General features: G+C 33.4%; 1 pseudogene; it reads right to left on the reverse strand.

Annotated features, from left to right (window-relative positions):
- Positions 1-15,316: 15,316 nt before the first annotated feature.
- LOC144316778 (ras-related C3 botulinum toxin substrate 1-like) lies at positions 15,317-17,642 on the reverse strand (annotated as a pseudogene).
- Between the last annotated feature and the right edge of the window lie 2,419 nt (positions 17,643-20,061).

The raw sequence follows: 20,061 nt of genomic DNA on the forward strand, positions 1-20,061 counted from the left end.
CCATATTCTAACTAGCATTTGAAAAGCAAATGAAAGTATACATTAATATCTATAATATTAGTTGGTAAAACAGTCCTGAAACTTTCTATATTTTTATTCTCAGAATTCTTTTCTTGGTGAAAATGTTAATGGTTTATGAATTTTACTGGTGTCTATAATTTTTATAATTTTAATGATAAATTAACATAATAAAGTTACATAAAGTTTAAGCTTTGAGGTATAAATATTCATGTTATCCAACTTTACTCAAACAATTATTATGCATTTAGAATATGGACAAATTAATCTTAAATAGATTATATCCCTGAATTAATGAAGATTTGAGTGATATGACTTGTGAAAGATTTATATAAATGAAAAAGTGGTGTCCTGACTTTAGTGTAACTCTTAATATTAATATGTGTCTCCCAAAAGTAAAATGCAGATGTGTAGTTGAATATCTAATACATTTCTGTGAGGACACCTGGGTGGCTCACTGGTTGAGCACCTGCCTTCCACCCTGGGATCGAGACCCACATCAGACTCCCTGCATAGAGACTGCTTCTCTCCCTGCCTGTGTCTTTGCCTCTCTCTCTGTGTGTCTCTCATGAATAAATAAATAAAATCTTATAATAATAATAATAATAATAATAATAACAAATTTCTGTGAATAATATTTCCAAATTTTTGTTTGATTTTGTTTTGAAAATGTAACACACTCATCTGGCTTTATTATGGTTATTTTTTGATTAACAAATGGTGACAAAAATATACTTTCAACATTTTGCCCATGTCTCCCTGATGAAAGGAACTGACACCTAATGGGAGCACATCTCTTGTGCACACTAAACCAGGTGGGGAGCTCTGAATGTGTAGGAGAGAGAGAGATTCCAGACCTATTGATGAATGGAGGAACATATTTTTCTTGTGTTGGGGCAAGAAAAAATAATGGGTTGTCTCTTTAGAAAAGCAACCTCCTATAAGGGCTTTCTACAGCACTTAATGTGCCACCAATTACAAAATTGGTAGGGGAGGAGAAACTCGCCCTTAGCCTAAGTTAGCAGGTAAATAAAGGGAGAAAACAAAAGTAAAGGTTCATTTAAAGTGAACCCTTAGAATGCTATTATCCCATTTTTGAACAATAGTTTTTACTTATACGTAATTATGAAATTTCTATGCTTATATAATTTTACCTAACTAGGTCCTATGCAATGTAAAAATATTCCACATTAGAAGAGAAAATAAATCTAATTGTTAAACATGTTCTCAGAAATATAATATTCACACTCTGATATTAAGCTCATGGTCTCATTAAAACTTACAGAAATTTACATATAATTTTAGTGACAAAAAGGAAATCCCAAATTTCTTTTCAATGTTTTATCCCTTTAACTTTCTATTCTTTAGGTCTTTGTTTATCTAAAAATATGATAACCTCAAGCAGGATATACTGAGTCCATTATGTCGTCTATAATATGGGAATAACATTAATTCTCCATTTTGATGATTAAGAATATTGGAGATATCATCTCTCTTATGAACTTAATATGGACCTATTTGTTGTACTGTGGATGCTACTATTAAAATCCCTGATTTTTCACATTTTGTTGCTTTGTGTAGAAAATGAAAGATAATTAACTTTTAAAATAATAAAGTAGAATATGATTTCTTCCAGTAAGAAAATAGATAAGTAAATGATTGCTTTTGTTGTCAGCTTGAATAATAATAACCTATGTCGTGGGGCCTAAAAATCATGATATTGGAATTAAGCAGTTTTGGTTCAAATTCCAGCTCTGCTATCCTGGCTCTTGTGACCTAAATTACAACTTATTTAATTTCCCTGAAAGTCACTATCCTCTCTGGACAAATAAGAATTAAACCTTCTATTTAGGATTGTTGTTAAGATTATAAATATCACAGGGTCTATCAAAGTAAATATATATATAAATATTTATGTAGATATATGTAAAGGTATATACATATAAAGATATATATATATATATATATATATATATATATATATATATATATATTATAGTTGGCTCCTCCCCACCGTGGTTCCACATTTTCTTCCTTGGTGATTTCATAAACAGTAAACAGGGCCCAGTCAGGTAAAGGAATCAAAATAAAGGTCAAATAAGAGAAACAGAGTCTTTTATGTGCCCCTAGTCCCCACAGGCTGTGCCTCTTCCTTTGAATCACTCAGTCCCTGTGGCCGCCCGGGTACTCTGGGCCTGTGATGAGAGTGGCAACGCTGAGGATCTCTGAAATGCCTTGCTCTGGGGAGAACTCATTCTTCCTCTTCTTGAACAATAGTTTCTGGGTTCCATGGAAGTGGTTGACTGATCTCCTTAGGAAAGGTTGATTAGCCACACCGTTAGTGTTCTCTTCTGAGCAGACTTTTTCATTTTTTTCAATATGGATAAGCTGACAATTTTACAAATCTTTAAGTTCTGCTTCCTTTTTGATTAAAATTTCATCTTTAATTCATTTCTCTCTTCTGGCATTTTATTATAAGCAATCAGGAGAACAAGAGCCACACCTTCAGCATTTTATTGGAAATAGCTTCAGCTAACTACTCAATTTCATAATTCGTAAATTCTACCCTTCACAAAAATCTAGAGCACATGAACACAGTTCATCTTCAAATCTACCTCTAGAAGAATGCAAGCTGTAAAAAATTTTTATGGGCATATCAAAATCAGTATTTTTAAAATGTGAACATTGACCACAAATGGTTTCCTTTTCTGTGTTTTCTTACACATAACCTCCTGGTCTAAAAATAGAGGGTGCCTGGGTGGTTCAGTCAGTTAAGTGTCTGGCTTCAGCTTTGGTCATCATCTCAAGGTCCGAGGTCCTACGATTGAGCCTCGTGTAGGGCTCCCTGCTCTTCAGGGAGCCTGCTTCTCCTTTTGCCCCTTCCCTTTCTTGCCTGCTTGCACTTCTCTCTCTCTCTCTCTCTCTCAAATAAATAAATAAAATATTTTAAAAAATAAAATAAAATAAAAATGAAGACCTTATTTTCATTTTTTAAAATTAGGCTTTGGTTTTGAGAAAATTACAGACCTGCATGCATTTTAAGGAAATAATACTGACAGATTTTATTTTTTACCTACTTTCCCCCACTGGTAATGTTGTTCAAAAGTATAGTACAGCATCATAACTCAGATATTGACACCTATATAGTCAATATACAGAATATTCACATCACTGAAGGATCTTTTGTGTTGTCCTTTTGTAGCGACACATGGTTCCTTCCTGTCCCTACCCCTCCTTCATCCCTAGCAATGACTAGTCTTTTCTCTATCTCATAAATTTGTCATTTTGAGAATGTGATACAAGTGAAATCACACAGAATGTAACCTTTGAGGATAGGCTTTTTTCACATGGTCTAATTCTTTGGAGATTTATTCAGATCAACAATGCATTTATTTTCATTGCTGAGTAGTATTTCATGTTTTGTTTAGTTATTTTATTTGCTTGTTGAGGGACATCTGGGTTATTTCTAGTTTGAGGCTGGTATGAATAAAACTGATATATAAACAGTTGTGTATAGATTTTTGGATGAATGTAAGTCATCCTTTCTTTGGATAAGTTCTCGGGAGTGCAGTTGCTGAGTCACTTGGCAGTTGCATGTTAAACTGCTAGTTTTCTATAGAGGCCATACCATTTTAGATTCCCAAAAGCAATATATGAGTGACCCAGTATTTTCACGTACTGGGTGGTCATTTTTTTTTTCTTTGCCATTCCAAGAAGTGTTTGACAGTAACTCTTGAGGTTTCGTTTTTTAATCTTAAGGTTTTAATTTGCATTTAAATAAAGACAAATAATGGTTAACATCTTTCACTTTATTTTTAATTAATTAATAAAATTTTTAAAAAGGTTTATCATTTATTTCTTCATGTCTTTTGCCCACATTTTAATGGAATTATTTGTTTTTATTCTCCAGTTGAGTTTTGAGAGTTCTTGGTATGTTTGAGTTACTAGTCTCTTGGATATGTAATTAGAAATATTTTCTCCCTGTCTTGTATTTATCTATTAATTCTCCTGACAAAAACACTCATAGAGGAAATATTTTTAATGTTAATTAAATCAAACTTATGCATTTTCTGTTTTTGTAGACAATCCATTGTACATCAAGTCTGATAATATTTTTACTTGACCTAGATCTTGAAAACATTTTCCTATGTGTTTTTATAAAATTTTTACACTTCATGAACATGATCCTTTTTTTTTTCTTTTTACTTAATTTGTGTACAGGGTGTGGAACTTGATAAGGATTATTATTTTTGCTTATTGATATTGAATTACCCCAGCATGATTTTTTGAGGAGGCTATCTTTTCATCAAATTGTTTTTGCATCTTTGTCAAAATCAGTTGGGCTTTGAAAGCTCAATGCCCACAAAATTGATAACCCAGATGAAATAAACCAATTTCTTGAAGGACATATTTTGCCAAAACCACATAAGAAGAAATAGACAATTGAATAAGGTTAGATCTATAAAAGAAATTGATTCAATAATTAATATCTCTTCAAAAAAGAAAGAACCAGGGCTAGATGGGTTCACTGGTAAATTCTACCAAAGATTTAAGAAAGAAATTCCAGTAATTCTCTATAATTTCTTTCAGAGGATAAAAGAAAAGAGACTACTTCCTAACTCATTCTATGAAGACAGCTTTACTCTAATACTAAAACCAGACAAAGACATTACAAGAAGAGAAAACTATTGACCAATATTTCTCACAAACACTGATGTAAAAATTCTCATTAAAATATTAACAAATAAAGTGCAAATTAGTATAAAACATATACACCATAATAAAGTGGGATTTATATCAGGTATATAAAGCTAATTTAACACTTGAAATCAGTTATTGCAATCCATCCCATCAATAGCTAAAAAAACCCAAATGATCATATTAATAGATGCAGAAAAAAATTCATAAAATCTAATATATATTTATGATAAGAATTCACAGTAAATTACTAATAGAGGAAAACTTTATAAACTTGATAACAAATATCTACAAAAAATACAACTAATATTGTACTTCATAGTAAAAAAAAAAAAACAAAAAAACACCAAAGCTTTCTACTAAGATTAGAAGATCAGATACAGAGGATCCCTGGGTGGCTCAGTGGTTTAGCACCTGCCTTCGGCCCAGGGTGTGATCCTGGAGTCCCAGGATTGAGTCTCACATTGGGATCCCTGAATGGAGCCTGCTTCTCCCTCTGCCTGTGTCTCTGCCTCTCTCTCTCTCTCTCTCTCTCTCTGTGTTTTTCATGAATAAATAAATAAAATCATAAAAAAAAGGATCAGATACAAGCAAATATGTCTCTTTCACTACTTTTTTCAAGGTTGTACAGGAAGTTCTAGATAATACAAAAAGGCAAGGAAATAAAATAATAACACTATTATCTATGAAGAAAATTCAAAAGAATTAAAATCACCCTCTAGAATTAATAAGAGATTATAGCAATGTTGCTGGATTCAGGATTAATACACAAGAGTCACTAGCTTTCTTATATCCCTGCAATGAACAAGAATTTGAAATTAAAAACATAATACCATCTATTATAAACTAGTAACCAAAAAAATGAAATAGATATAAATTTAATAAAATATGTATAATATCTACATGAGGAAAACCTCAAGATTCTTAAGTCTTATTTCAAAGAAGAACTGAATAAATGGAGAGATATTCCATGTTCATGGATAAGATGATTTGATATTGTTAAGATGTAAATTCTTCCCAAATTGATCTAAGATTCAATACAATCCCAGTAAAAACCCAACAAGTTGTTTTGTGTATATTGACAAACTGATTCTAAAATTTACGTGGAGAAGAATAAGACCCAGAATAGCAAACACAGTATTGAAGAAGAACAATGTTGGAGGATACTACCTGGTTTAAAGACTAACTATAAAGCTATAGTAATTAAGACAATGTGGTATTGGCAGAAGAGAAACAGACTAATAGGACAGAATAGATAGCCCAGAAATAGAACTCTATAAATATAATCGACTGATCTTTGATGAAGGAGCAAAGTCAATGTGATGAAACAACAAATGTTACTGAAACAATTGGATATCCACATGCAAAAAAAAAAAAAAAAAGAAAAGAAAAAGAAAAAATAATTTAGATACAGACTTTGCACTCTTCACAAAACTAACTAAAAATGGATCACAGATTAAATGTAAAACATAAAACTATAAAACTCCTCTAGATAACATAGAAAGCCTAGATGACTTTAGGTATGATGACTTTTTAGATACAGTACCAAAGGCATGACCCATGTGAGGAATAATAAGCTGGACATCATTAAAGTTTAAAACTCCTGCTCTATGAAAATCACAAAAGAATGAGTAGAGAAATCACAGATTGGAAGCAAAATATTTGAAAATGACACATATAGGAGTTCCTAGATGGCTTGGTAAGTTGAGAATCCAGCTCTTGATTTTGGCTCAAGCCATTATCTCAGGGTTGTGAGATGTACCCCTGAGCCTCAGACTCCACATTGGGCATAGAGCCTGCTTAATATTCTCTCTCTCTCTCTCTCTCTCTCATTTTCTCATTCTCTCCCTCAGCTCACCTTACCCTCTATTAAAAAAAAAGAAAAGAAAAAGAAAAGAGAAAATCACACGTCTATAAAAGTCTGCGTTTCAAAAAACTCTTAAAACAAGAAAATAAACACTCTAATTTAAAAATGAACCAAAGACTTCAACAGACACTCCAGGAAAGAAGATACACATGTGACAAACAAATGAAAAGATATTCCACATGATATGTCATCAGAAAAATAGTTATAAAATAAATAAATAAACAATTGGATAGCACTACACACCTTTTAGAACAATTGAAATCTGGAAAATGGACAATAGCAAATATTCAAGAAATTGTGGAGAAACAAGAACTGTCATTCATTGCTGGTGAGAATGCAAAATGTTATAGCTGTTTTGGAAGACTGTTCTATAGTTGTTGTTTTTTAAATATTTTCTATTTATTTATTCATGAGACACACAGAGAGAAGCAGAGACACGGGCAGAGGAAGAAGCAGGCTCCATGCAGGAAGCCTGATGTGGAGCTCGATCCTGGGACTTCAGGATCACGCCCTGGGCTGAAGGTGGGCGCTCAACTGCTGAGCCACTGAGCCACTCGGGCATCCCTCCATTCTGTTTCATTCATTTATGACTATATCCCTCCACCAATATCACTGTCTTTATTACTGTAGCTATGTGTTGGTTTGAAACCAAGTTGACTGACTTCTCCCATTTTAGTTTTATTTTTTAAAATTGCTTCGTTCATTCTTGTTCCTTGTCTTTCCATAGAGACTTTAGGATAATATTGGCTATATCTATAAAACAGTTTCTGAAATGTTGTCAGGAATTGCATTAAACCTGTATATCAATTATAGATGAAGTTAAAAGTCATCTCCAAATCAATCAATATCTGTTATGACAAATATTTGAACAGTGTAAAAATCTGACTTTTATTTTGGTGATGCATATCTGTTTCTTTCATTAAATTAAAAAGTACTTCAGGGAAGGCAATCTTCCAAAATTCATTCATATGTTTTTGAGATCTAGCTTGTGTGTGTGTAAGAGAAGATATTCAATACACCTTTTTTAATAAGTTGTATCATTAGTGTTATTAACTTTATCAGATTACACTACACTCTAAAAGTTTATTTTCCAGAACATTATTCATTACTCAAAATAATACCAATCCTTTAAAACTTAATTCATCCCCCTTTCTTCCATGTATTACCTTTAGTGGTTCAGTCTTATTATCTGATAGTTAATTGCATGAAATCATCCAAACTTATTTTAAGTTTTGTTTTTCATGTGTAGATTTTGAACAGAATTCCTGATCATTATACTTGCCTAGAAATTTTGTATATGTTAACAGATCAGATTCTTTTAAGAGATAACTGGGAATCAAATCCACTGCATTTTTTTCTCTCCATGTAAAACCTAACATTACAACACACTGTCCAGCATTTATTTTTCTCCATACATTTTTCGAGACAAGAGTATTTTGTAATGTTATCCACTCATTTTTGTAAAAGATTTTATTTTATTTCCTTATGAGAGTGGCACACACACACAGAGGCGGAGACACAGGCAGAAGGAGAAGCAGGTTCCATGCAGGGAGCCCAACGTGGGACTCCATCCCGGGTCTCCAGGATCACGCCCTGGTCTGAAGGTGGAGCTAACCCACTGAGCCACCCGGGCTGCCCTCCAATCATTTTTTTCACCAGTTCAAAAACCACCCATTAACCACACATAAATAAAAGTGTTCTTTTATATTTTTAGTGTGTATTACATATTGCCATATGAAACTTCTTTGATCATTAATAACACTCCTGTCTTCTCACATGTGAATTCTTCTAAATCCCTTACGTAAATTCTTTTCTGATAAAACTTACCTGATTGCCTTTAGCTTTTGAATAATATTCAATTTCTTATATCAATTAATGGGGGATTAAGTCTACAGTTTTTTCGACAGTGTTTTTATTGCTATTTAACCACTACTTAAATACTAAGTTTTCTCTTTGTGTGTGTGTATGTGTGTGTGTGTGTGTATTTTGGACTTTTTTTGACTTGTTTTGTTTTCTAATTTTTTTTATGTACTTTGCTTTTCCTCCCAGGTGTGGATTCCTAGAAATTTACAGTACATAGCATATTATAAATACAAGTTTGTAATTTGATTTCAGTAATATTTTTACCCTGAAAGCACACTAAATGGTCAGTTGTGCCCCAAAGGCTGTAGTTTCAAAGTCAAACAACTGTTCAGGGCATTTTTATTGTATTGAATATTCACATGATCATATGATGACAAATAAATAAACTCTATGGTGGTCGTATGTCTTTATTCAAATGTTTGCTACATAATTCTTATTATCCCTTAACTGTGTTAATTTAAACTTTTCCTTATGAATATATATTCATATATACTACTATCCTAAAAGAACAGGGTTACAGCATCTGAAGCTTTAAAATACAGTTAAAAACCTCAATGTTGAGTTTTTTTCTTCTAAAATAAATGTATTATCATGAATAACATTTAATATATGTTCAATCACATGTGATATTAATATTCCAACTGTTGAGTTTGTTCATTAATTTTTCAGACAATATTCTGCCTACATTTCTAGACCACATGCTCAATTTTAACAAATCTTGATAGTATGGGAGACTGTCACAGTCATGACACCAGACTAGACTAATTTGCATCGCCAATGGGGTCTCAATGCTCTGGTAGTCTGATTGTCTTTGATCAAATTTCAGTAATCATTCTGTGCTTCTGTGCAGTGTATCTTACTGGCTTCAGTAAACATTTTGTATCTCACTGGCTTCCATTTATCTCCTGAGCATGATTTTAGTTAGAGAGCAAGCCTTAGGGAAAGAGCTTTGTAAGATCCTTTAAGGAACAAATTGTCTTTCTGCTTTGGCAGCAGTTAACTTGTCCTAGTCTAATCCTAACAACATTGGTAGTCATACTTTTCTGAAAGTTGTGTGAGAATTTACATCATGTCTGTTTTAGCTTAATCTTATTGTTTGTCATCCCTCTAGGTTAGTGTGGGTCCCGAGTGATTTGAGAAAATTGAAATAGTGAAATAATACCAATTGAAAAATGATTTCTACTTATAGAGTATTAATCTGTGGAGTTCAAACTCATTAATCTAGATCACCTCCCTTTGAGAGAGCAGGAAACATGTATGACAACGTAACTGAGAGGTCAGTTTACAAAAAAAAAGTGATATTAAAGAACTTTAAGGTTACATAATAAATCAAAGGGGAGTTAGAAAATCTGCTAAACTTCTATTATGCTTAACAAGGCACTTTTCAAAGCCAAATGAAATTATTTGGTTTAAAATGCCCTACTAACCCGGAGCAGAAATATTCAGAAATTAAACACAATAATACTCAGATATAGAGAAAAAATTATATTAAGGAGAAATTTTATTTTTTCCCCATTCCACTTAAACTCTTCGGTTACAACTAATAGAACTCATTCCAAGAATATAATCAGGCTCTATGTGATTTTACCCCTTTTATTTCTTGTTCAGATGTTACTCTTTAGAGACTTAGAAAAATAGATACTGAGGAAGGATGGCATTTGTTACTGTGGCAGCTGTGACCATTTGGATAGCAGGAAAGACATTTGTTAAAACAGAAGTATTTCTAACTTGGCAGGTGAGTCTTTCATAACAGCAATGGAACCTTATAGCATATTGGGACAGTGATGATAATATCATTGTCTATAGTGTTTTATATAAATGTCCCATTACAATAGAGGAACAAATATATGGAAGATTCTTGTGGAATATAAAAAATAAATCTAATATCAAATTTTATGGCCATAGCATTGAGAATATAAACAGTGTTCTTGTTCTTGGAAGGTAAGTAACCTGATTAAACAAATGTAACTATTTTGTTGGGGAAATTCATTGCCCAACACAAATGTGATATCAAGTACCATGGTTTTAATGAAAAAAGAAACTACTGTAATAAAAAGGAAATGAGGAATTTTAAGTATCTTAGAGAATGAGACAATCATTAAGCAAGGAACAACTTGAGAGAAAAGTCCCATTGATGGCAAATTCAAGACAAGATTTGATAATCAACAATGTCTAAAATAACTGTGGGGTTTTTTTTGTCTGTTTTTCATTTCTTTAGAATTGTTTACTGTGTTGTATGTCTGGTGTCAAACTTCTACAAGGACAATAAAAATTCTAGTTAAATCATACTAATCACTTAAGGTTTCTTTAAAAATTAAAAGAAGCTTTGAGTTTTGTGTCCAATAGCACACACTGTAGTATAAGACACAGAGAATATGTAGAAGATATACTAGAGATATATTTTAAGGTTTTAAAAAATATAAAAGCACTTTAAAGAAAACACTTTATGTTATACTGGTTTTCAACAGTAAATTTATCATGTTTTCTAATTTAACTTTATAGGTAGAACAAGTACATTTGAAATATCAGTTTCACTGCCTAAACCTAAAATGTTTTTTCAAATTTACATTCATCAATTAATCTCAATAATAGTACAGTTGAAAATAATCTAAAATTTGAAATATTTTATCCTTTTAAAAGGTTACTGACATCCAGTTATAATTATGAAGGTTAAAAAATAGTTTTGTGTGGTATGGCTGAAATGCATTAATATATGCATGAGGTTAGTTAAGGGAGAACAATAGAAAATGGAAGTGTTCAGTGAATGAAAGTGGCTTTGTGTTTGTGTGTGGGAAAGAGGGTTGTGTAGAATATCCATATATTTATTATAGGTATTTAGGTATTTATTTTTGTAGTTATTTAAATTATTTCTCATATTTCACATTACTACCTAATTATTTTAAAGGTAGTAAAAATGCCAAAAATTTTATTGGTGACTAGAAACTAAAATTGCTTGTTTTTAATTATTTGTTTCCTTAAAACAATATGTAGTGATGACTATTAATGTTAAATGCTGTATTCTGAGTAGAAATATTATAAATATCAGCTTTGTGTTTCTTATATTTAGACAATTTAAAAGAAAGCAATTCATAATAGAGAAGTTAGAAAAATATATATCTTAGTATTTTTATCATCTCAATGAATAAAAAGTAACGTGAAGCACATTTAAGATTGGAAGAGCAAATACTTTCGACAGGTGCATGGATTTCATGGAGTATAGAGGGTATTCAAACTCTCCTTCTCTGCTGGTGGCTGCCAGATAGCTGTGATTTTTGGCCTCTTTATAGAATTAAACAAGATTACCCAGCTGGCTAATAATTAACTGGTAGGATAGTGCTTTTCATCCTTTTTATGGAGCATTGTCCATTCCTCCCTTTATAGTTTTCTTAATCCTGGATTTGTTTGCATACATGTAGTTGAGAAAAGTTTTTAAAATATTGAACTCTAGAAATAAAAAAAATTAGTTTATTCAATTTTAGCCTGACAAAAGACTCCTGACGTTGTGTCTCAGGGTACTTGGTTTTTCTGTTTTTTAATGTCATTATAACACGTGTTAAAAATAGATAATTTACCTAAGGTATGAAGATGTGAAGGGTCATATTAATTAGTCATATTTTTAGCAAATAAAGAAGTGTCAAGTATTTTTATGTTAATGCCAGCTTTCTAGATCTATAGCTGGAAGACAGGACATGCTGTCCCAAGTGGTATGGGCTCCAGCTTTTTCTCCCCATTTTAACTAAAGATGCTTCTCTTGGATTAGTTTTTTTTTTAACTTTTTTAAAATTTTTATTTATTTATGATAGTCACACACAGAGAGAGAGAGAGGCAGAGACATAGGCAGAGGGAGAAGCAGGCTCCATGCACCGGGAGCCCGATGTGGGATTCGATCCCGGGTCTCCAGGATCGCGCCCCGGGCCAAAGGCAGGCGCTAAACCGCTGCGCCACCCAGGGATCCCTGGATTAGTTTTATAACAATTTTCTAAGCAAGCTTTTAGGTGAAGACATATCTTGTAAATTAAAAATAAAGGTTGAAAATAAAAGCACTATGGCAAACAGGTTATTATGTCCTATAGTCTATAGAGGACAGGCTGAAGAATGAGATTCTTAGGTTCTAATTATGGCTCTAACATATGTGTGTCTGTGTGTGTAATAACTTTATATTAACTATATTTAAGTATATTATATATATATATATATATATATATATTATATATAATGGGTGATTCACTTAACCTCTCTGTACATCAGTTTTCTCACCTGTAAAAGAAAGAAGATAATAACATTACTACCAACTTCATAGAGTTGAGAATTAAATGTAATACTTGTACCTTAGAAAAACATTTATGATGACAAAGAAACAAATTGATAAAACTTAGACATTATTAACATTTTTATGGTCATTACCTTTATATTTTTATCATTATACTTGTTGGTTCTTATATCTCTTCTTATAATGACACAGGAGTAGATGTTTAATTTAAATTGGAGGTTGCATAAAGAGCAGAGGTAGTAGGTAGGACTGTTCACAAAATTTCTGGTTTTACCTCTAGGTAGCTGGAAGGACTTCACATTCTTGCTCTTGTAGTTAGGAAGTGCCATGAACCTTTTTTGGTCAAGGAAATAAGCATGTCACTTTCAGATAGAAACTTTAAAAATCAATGCGCAATTTACTATGTCTCCTCCCTGTGCCTTGGTGATTGTGAAAGCAAGTGCTGAAACTGAGCTTCCATCAGCCTCAGTGTCTATAATGAGCAGAGACCTTGTTACCACCCTGCGTGGAAACTGCAACAAAAATAAGTAACTTTTTGTGGTTTTAAGCTGAGAATTTGAGGTTAGTTTATCATCATCACATAAATTAACCTATTTTAACTTATGCAGGAGTTAAGTATTAGTATTCCTTTCCTTTTTTTCTCAACTTATTCAACAGTACAATATCTTGTCAAGTAAATGAAAGAAAATATCTTTATTGAAATAGTTGTTCATTCTTGTGAAAACATGTGAATTCCACAAACTGTACTATCTTCAATCAAAGGATTATTTTCACCTTGTGTTTGACATTTTAATATCGGTTGACTGTTGCTTAATCCTGTTTCTTTCATTTCATCCCATCATGAATCTACCCTATAGAGCTGCTTTCACTGGGGAATTTATAGGTTATTGCAGTAGTGTTTCACTATAAAAGCACACTTTGACATTTATTTCCTTGGAAATGACAATGAATGAACAATTGTTTAGTTGATTATTATGAAAATTTTGTTTTCTTGGTATTAATTACAAAAAGTTGGAAATGTTTTTGTCTTAAAAAGATGTAGTTTCATTTTTATTTTTTTAAGTACTCAATTAAGATTTTAGAAAACACCAAGGTTTAGAGGATTCAGAAGAATCAAGGGAGGGGTGTACCGAAAGCTCTGGGAAAGAAAAGAAGGCTTTGAGAAAAGATAGTGACTCTCAGAAAATTTATTGATGCAGCTTTCTAAAACCTTATAGGTTTTTGTGCTACTCTGTACACACAGGGGACCAATAGATGCTGCTTACATGAAAGTATGTTGGGGCAAAGGTGGCAAAGGCAACAGAACACCATTTGTGAAATGAAAATTTTCTACTGGAGGTATTGTGAAGGTCAAATAATATACTTTCTGTGCTACCAGCTAATATTTTAATAGGGTTCAAATATTTAGTTTCTGCCTTTGATTACGATTTCCCTGAATATAAAATATGTATCTTTGTCACTGTTGTTTTCTAATTTCATAGAAGAACATTTAGCATATATTAGAAAAATAGTAAAATTTTAGTAAATAAATAAAGGATTTACCATTTAAGATCTAAACAAAGGAGAGCTAAAATACACATAAGGAGTTCCTTAATTAAGAAGGATATTTACTAAATTAAGTTTAGTAAAATATTCTAGCCTGAAATTTATAAAAATGTAATAATAGGAAGTTAATTTGAGTATGTAGATTTTCATATAGAAACCAAAAATATGTCAAGGTCATTGAATTATTTTATTTTGACGATCTTGTACTGTTTTAAAAATAAACACATATGTTTAATTATTCTTTCTGCTCATGAGCTTCTGATCATTTCTTGTTTATTATGCTCATGAAAGAGACTGTAGGGAACTTATGGCTATGGATGAATAAGTTACTCCCCAAAAAGTAGCTATCAAATGAGCATGATTAAAACAACCATTTCAAGACTTTGGCAATTTACCAAACAATCTGAAAAGCATTTATATTTGAAAATAATTGAACTTGAGGCAAGAAAAATAAGAATCTTTCAGGTCTAGAGCTGATCCCACCTTCCCACTCCCAACATGGGCAATGTAAAAGTTCTAGGCAAGGTAGGTCATGAGGTCCTGTAGATTCTTTGCCATGGACAAAAGGCCTCATTATTTCCTGAGAAAATTATATTTTGGAAGTAGCATGTGAGGCATAGACATTGTCTTGCTCCACTAATCAGATGTTGCATTTAGGTTTGGGCAAACATATTCCTAGCATTCTTCTGCAGTAGAATCAAAAATGCCTTCCTGGAGAGTAGACCAAGGACCTGAGCTATTTAAACTCCTGTCACATCATGAGCTTGTGAATATAGACATAGGACTCTCAAAAAGGTCCAGTAGCAAGTAAAGGCCAGGACAACTATGTAAATGACTTAAACATTGAATGTTCTTTTTTACCCACACACACAACATATAAGTCTTACTGGCTTCAGGCCCCCCCTCCCCCCTTTTTTTTTTTTTGGCTCAAAATGGTTTTATGGAAAAACTAATCTATAACAAAAATTTGTCATAGACTGTGAAGGTTCCATCATTTTTTAACAAAGTGTACCAAAATTTTCAAGAGGGACAGGGCAGGAGAGGGGCCCAGACATTTACAACAGCAGGAATTTTCTCTTCCTCTTCTTGATGGGAACGGAGCAGAGAACTGCTCAATTAGCTTCATCAAACACTGTCTTGAGGCTTTGCTGTTTGAGAGTTGAGCATTCCAGATATTTTACAGCAGTGATCTTAGCCATCACCAAACCCTGTAGGTAGGTGATAGGAATCAACTTTTTCTCCTTCAGTTTTTCAATCATGTCTTTTTCATCTGAGATCAAGTTTAGCCCTCACCAGGATGATGGGGGTACTGGGACAGTGGTGGTAACACTTAGGGTATTACTTTCCTTGAACATTTTCAAAAGTTGCAGGAGTCACAAGAGAAAAACAAATTAAGAATACATCAGTTAAAAGAATAATCTGTTTAAATGGAAAAACATTCTATGCTCATGGACTGGAAGAACAAAGATTGTTAAAACTACTCTACTATCCAGAGCAGTTTACACATTTAATACAATCTCTATCAAAATACCATCAGCAGGGATCCCTGGGTGGCGCAGGGGTTTAGCGCCTGCTTTTGGTCCAGGGCGCGATCCTGGAGACTCGGGATCGAGTCCCACGTCGGGATCCCGGTGTATGGAGCCTGCTTCTCCCTTTGCCTATGTCTCTGCCTCTCTCTCTCTCTCTGTGTGTGTGTGACTATCATAAATAAATAAAAATTAAAAAAAAATACCATCAGCAGTTTTTACAGAGCTAGAACAAATAATTTTCAAATTTGTATAGAACAGCAAAAGACCTCGAATAACCAAAGCAATCTTTTTTTCTTTATTTTTTTTAATATTCTTTTCTTTATTTATTTATGATAGTCACAGAGAGAGAGAGAGAGAGAGAGAGAGAGAGAGGCAGAGACATAGGCAGAGAGAGAAGCAGGCTTCATGCACTGGGAGCCTGACGTAGGATTCCATCCTGGGTCTCCAGGATCTTGCCCTGGGCCAAAGGCAGGCGCCAAACCACTGCACCACCCAGGGATCCCCTAACCAGAGCAATCTTGAAAAAGAAAGGCAAAGCTGTAGATTAGAGCTATGCTACAAAGCTGTAGTCATCAAGACAGTATGGTACTGGCATAAAAACAGACCACAGATCAATGGAAAAGAATAGAAAACCCAGAAACTATATGGTCAACTAATCTTCAACAAGTAAGAAAGAGTATCCAGTGGAAAAAAATAGTCTCTTCAACAAATGGCTTTGGGAAAACTGCATAGTAACATGCAGGAAAATGAAACTGGACCACTTTCTTACACCACACACAAAAATAAATTCCAAATGGGTGAAAAATCTAAATGTAAGACAGTACACCAGCAAAATCCTAGAGGAGAGCATAGGCAGCAATCTCTTCACCTCTGTCACAGCAACTTCTTACTAGACACATCTCCAGAGCCAAAAGAAACAAAAACAAAAATGAATTATTGGGACTGCATCAAGATAAAAAGCTTCTGTACAGAGAAAGAAACAAAACTAAAAGGCAACCTATGGAATAGGAGAAGATATTTGCAAATGGCACATCTGATAAGGAGTTTGTATCTAAAATCTATAAAGAAATCAAACTAAACACCCAAGAAAACAAGTAATCCAGTTAAGAAATGAGCAGAAAACATGAACAGACATTTTTTCCAAGGAAGACATACAGATAGCTAAGACATACAGATAGGATAACTGAGCCACTCAGGTATCCTACACAATGAACATTACTCCACCATCAAAAATAATAAAATCTTCCCATGTGCAACAACATAGATGGAACTAAACTGTATTAGGCTAAGTGTGAAATAAGTCAGTTAGAGAAAGACAAATACTACATGGTTTCACTCATATATGAAATTTAAGAAACAAAACAGATTAACATAGGGGAAAGGGTAAAAAAAGGGAGAGAGAGTGAGACAAACCATAAGACACTTACCTTCAGAGAACAAACTGAGGACTGCTGGAGGGGAGGTAGGCCAGGAAAAGGCTAAATGGGTGATGGGTATTAAGGAGGAAATTTGTTGTGATGCTCAATGGGTATTACATGTAAATGAAGAATCTCTAAATTCTACTCCTGAAACCAATATTACACTATGTGTTAACTAACTAGAATTTAGATAAAAACATTAAAAATACATCTGTTTGCAGATAGGTTAGAGGATGTAATCTCTCATAATCTTCTTGTCCAGCTGTATCTGATAAACCCAGATTCACCAGTTTTCCATCTACCATAATATTGACAAGTATATACCTAAGCAGTGGGGACATATTAACCAGGAAATGCAGTGGTTATGTAACTGATCAGTAGAAAAGTTTTACCTATGATCCATCTCCTACCACCACACATCTGATGGCCTGCATCTGGGTGCTGAGGCAAGAGGCAGTGGGCTGCAGATGGTGAGGTATGGGGTGGCTGGCTCTGTCTATACTGCCTCACCTCCTGGAGAAAATGGAGCCAGCAGTGGCCACTACCTAAAGCTAGGAAAAAGTGCCAGCTCTAAATATTTAAATACAATCTCTCTCAAATCATTCAGTGACTGCTAATCTATGGACATAAAGGTCAATTATCTAAAACTAGGCTTGCCAATTAGGATAACAACAACAACAAACACAAGGAAAAAATAAAAATGAATGAAAAATTGAGTAGAGTTTTCAGGGGCCCCACACTGGAGGAGATACATCTTTTAGATTTAGCCTAGGCAAGGTATGATACACAGAAACAAATAAAAAAGGAATAAAACAACCTTCAAAAATGCCCTCAGAACCCAGAGTTGCTATAAAAATTATCTGAAATATCCAGTTATCAATAAAAAGTGTGATATCTGTAAAGAAACTGGAAATTGTAACCCATATTCAGGTTAAAATCAATCAATAGAAACTCTCTCTTGGGATCCCTGGATGGTGCAGCGGTTTGGCGCCTGCCTTTGGCCCAGGGCGCGATCCTGGAGACCCGGGATCGAATCCCACGTCGGGCTCCCGGTGCATGGAGCCTGCTTCTCCCTCTGCCTGTGTCTCTGCCTCTCTCTCTCTGTGTGACTATCATAAATAAATAAAAATTAAAAAAAAAGAAACTCTCTCTTAATATTCCCAGATGTAGTATATAGTGTACTAGGACTTCAAAGCATCTACTATAAATATGTCCATCATATTCCAGTAATGTAACTGTGTTTAACAAATTTGGGGAAAGTATGACAACAATGAGCCAACTAAGATTCTCAATACAGATATGTAAATTATTAAAAAGAACAAAATGATAATTCTGGAATTGAAGAATACAATAATTTAAATAAATATTTCACTGGTGAAATTTTAATAGCAGTTTCAAGATGGCAGAATCAAGAAACAGAAATTATACTATCTAATGACCAAAGAGAAAATAGATTGAACAGAAAAGAAAAAGAGCCTCAGAGACCTATAGGAAAAGGTCACATACAACAATGTAAATGTAATTGGAGTTCCCAACAGAGATGAGAGTGAGAGACAGAAAGGGATTGAAAACACTATGTGAGAAAATAATAACTGGAAATGTCTACAATTTGAAGAAAAGCATTAATCTGCAGATCCAGGAATTTCAACCAATCCCAAAGAGAAGGAACACAAAGAAATCAACTTCTAAAAACATCATAGTCAAACTTAAAAACCAAAGACAAAATATCTTGAGAAGACCAGTAAAAACAAAACAAAACAAAACAAAACAAAACAAAACAAAACAAAACAATCATGTATAGGAGTATCTATATGATTAATGACTAATATTTCATCAGGAACAAAGCCAGAAAGCAATGGAATAATGTACAGCATTCAAATACTGATTCAAAAAAATCATCTAAGAATTCTATATCCAGCAAATTTATTCTTCAAAAATGAGCTGATATAAAAACATTCCTAGATAAATAAAAAAAAAATAAGAGTTTGAACAAAATACTTTCAAAGAAATTCTAAAGGAAATCATTCAAGCTGAAAGGAAACAAGATGAAAACTCAAATTCACAAGAAGAAATAAGAACTTAGAAAATGCAACTATTAACTTTTTATTTCTTCTGAAGAACCATTCACTTACACAAATGATCAGTACTGGGTTTTCTATCCTCTTCTCCTTGATTAATCTTGGTCCATCAATCTATCCTATACTATTGTCTCCATGATTCGCTCAGGGATGTACACAAAACTTAATCAGGGCAATTGAATTTCAGGGAGAACATTGTGTTTCTTTCTTTCTTTTTAAGATTTTATTTATTTATTCATGAGAGAGGGGGAGAGAGAGAGAAAGAGAGCGAAAGAGAGAGAGAGAAAGAGGCAGAAACATAGGCAGAGGGAGAAGCAGGCTACATACAGGAGCCTGATGTGGGACTTGATCCCAGGACTCCAGGATCACACCCTGAACCAAAGGTAGACACTTAACCACTGAGCCACCCAGGTATCCCAAACATTCTGTTTCTAAGGAAGAAACATTTCCTCCCCAATCTGTCAATGGGTCCCTAGGGAAAAAAATTATCTCTCTTTTACTCTCTATTTTTGTGGGAACGTAAGACTCAAGCTGCCACTATAATTTACAAATACAGAAGATTCTAGAGGAAGCAACCATAAAATATATTAGAGATAAAACACCTCAGAAAGCGAAGAGATATAGGTCAAGGTCAAGTCCTTGGTGATACCATTTTAAACATTAGATCAAGCACTACTAACTTTCACATTTTAAAATACACTTTATTTTTAGAGCAGTTTTAGGTTCACAGCAAAATTGATCATAAAGATAAAGATGATAAATAAATCTCTTATAA

Source organism: Canis aureus, chromosome 7 (assembly GCF_053574225.1).
Source record: "Canis aureus isolate CA01 chromosome 7, VMU_Caureus_v.1.0, whole genome shotgun sequence".
NCBI lineage: Eukaryota > Metazoa > Chordata > Mammalia > Carnivora > Canidae > Canis > Canis aureus.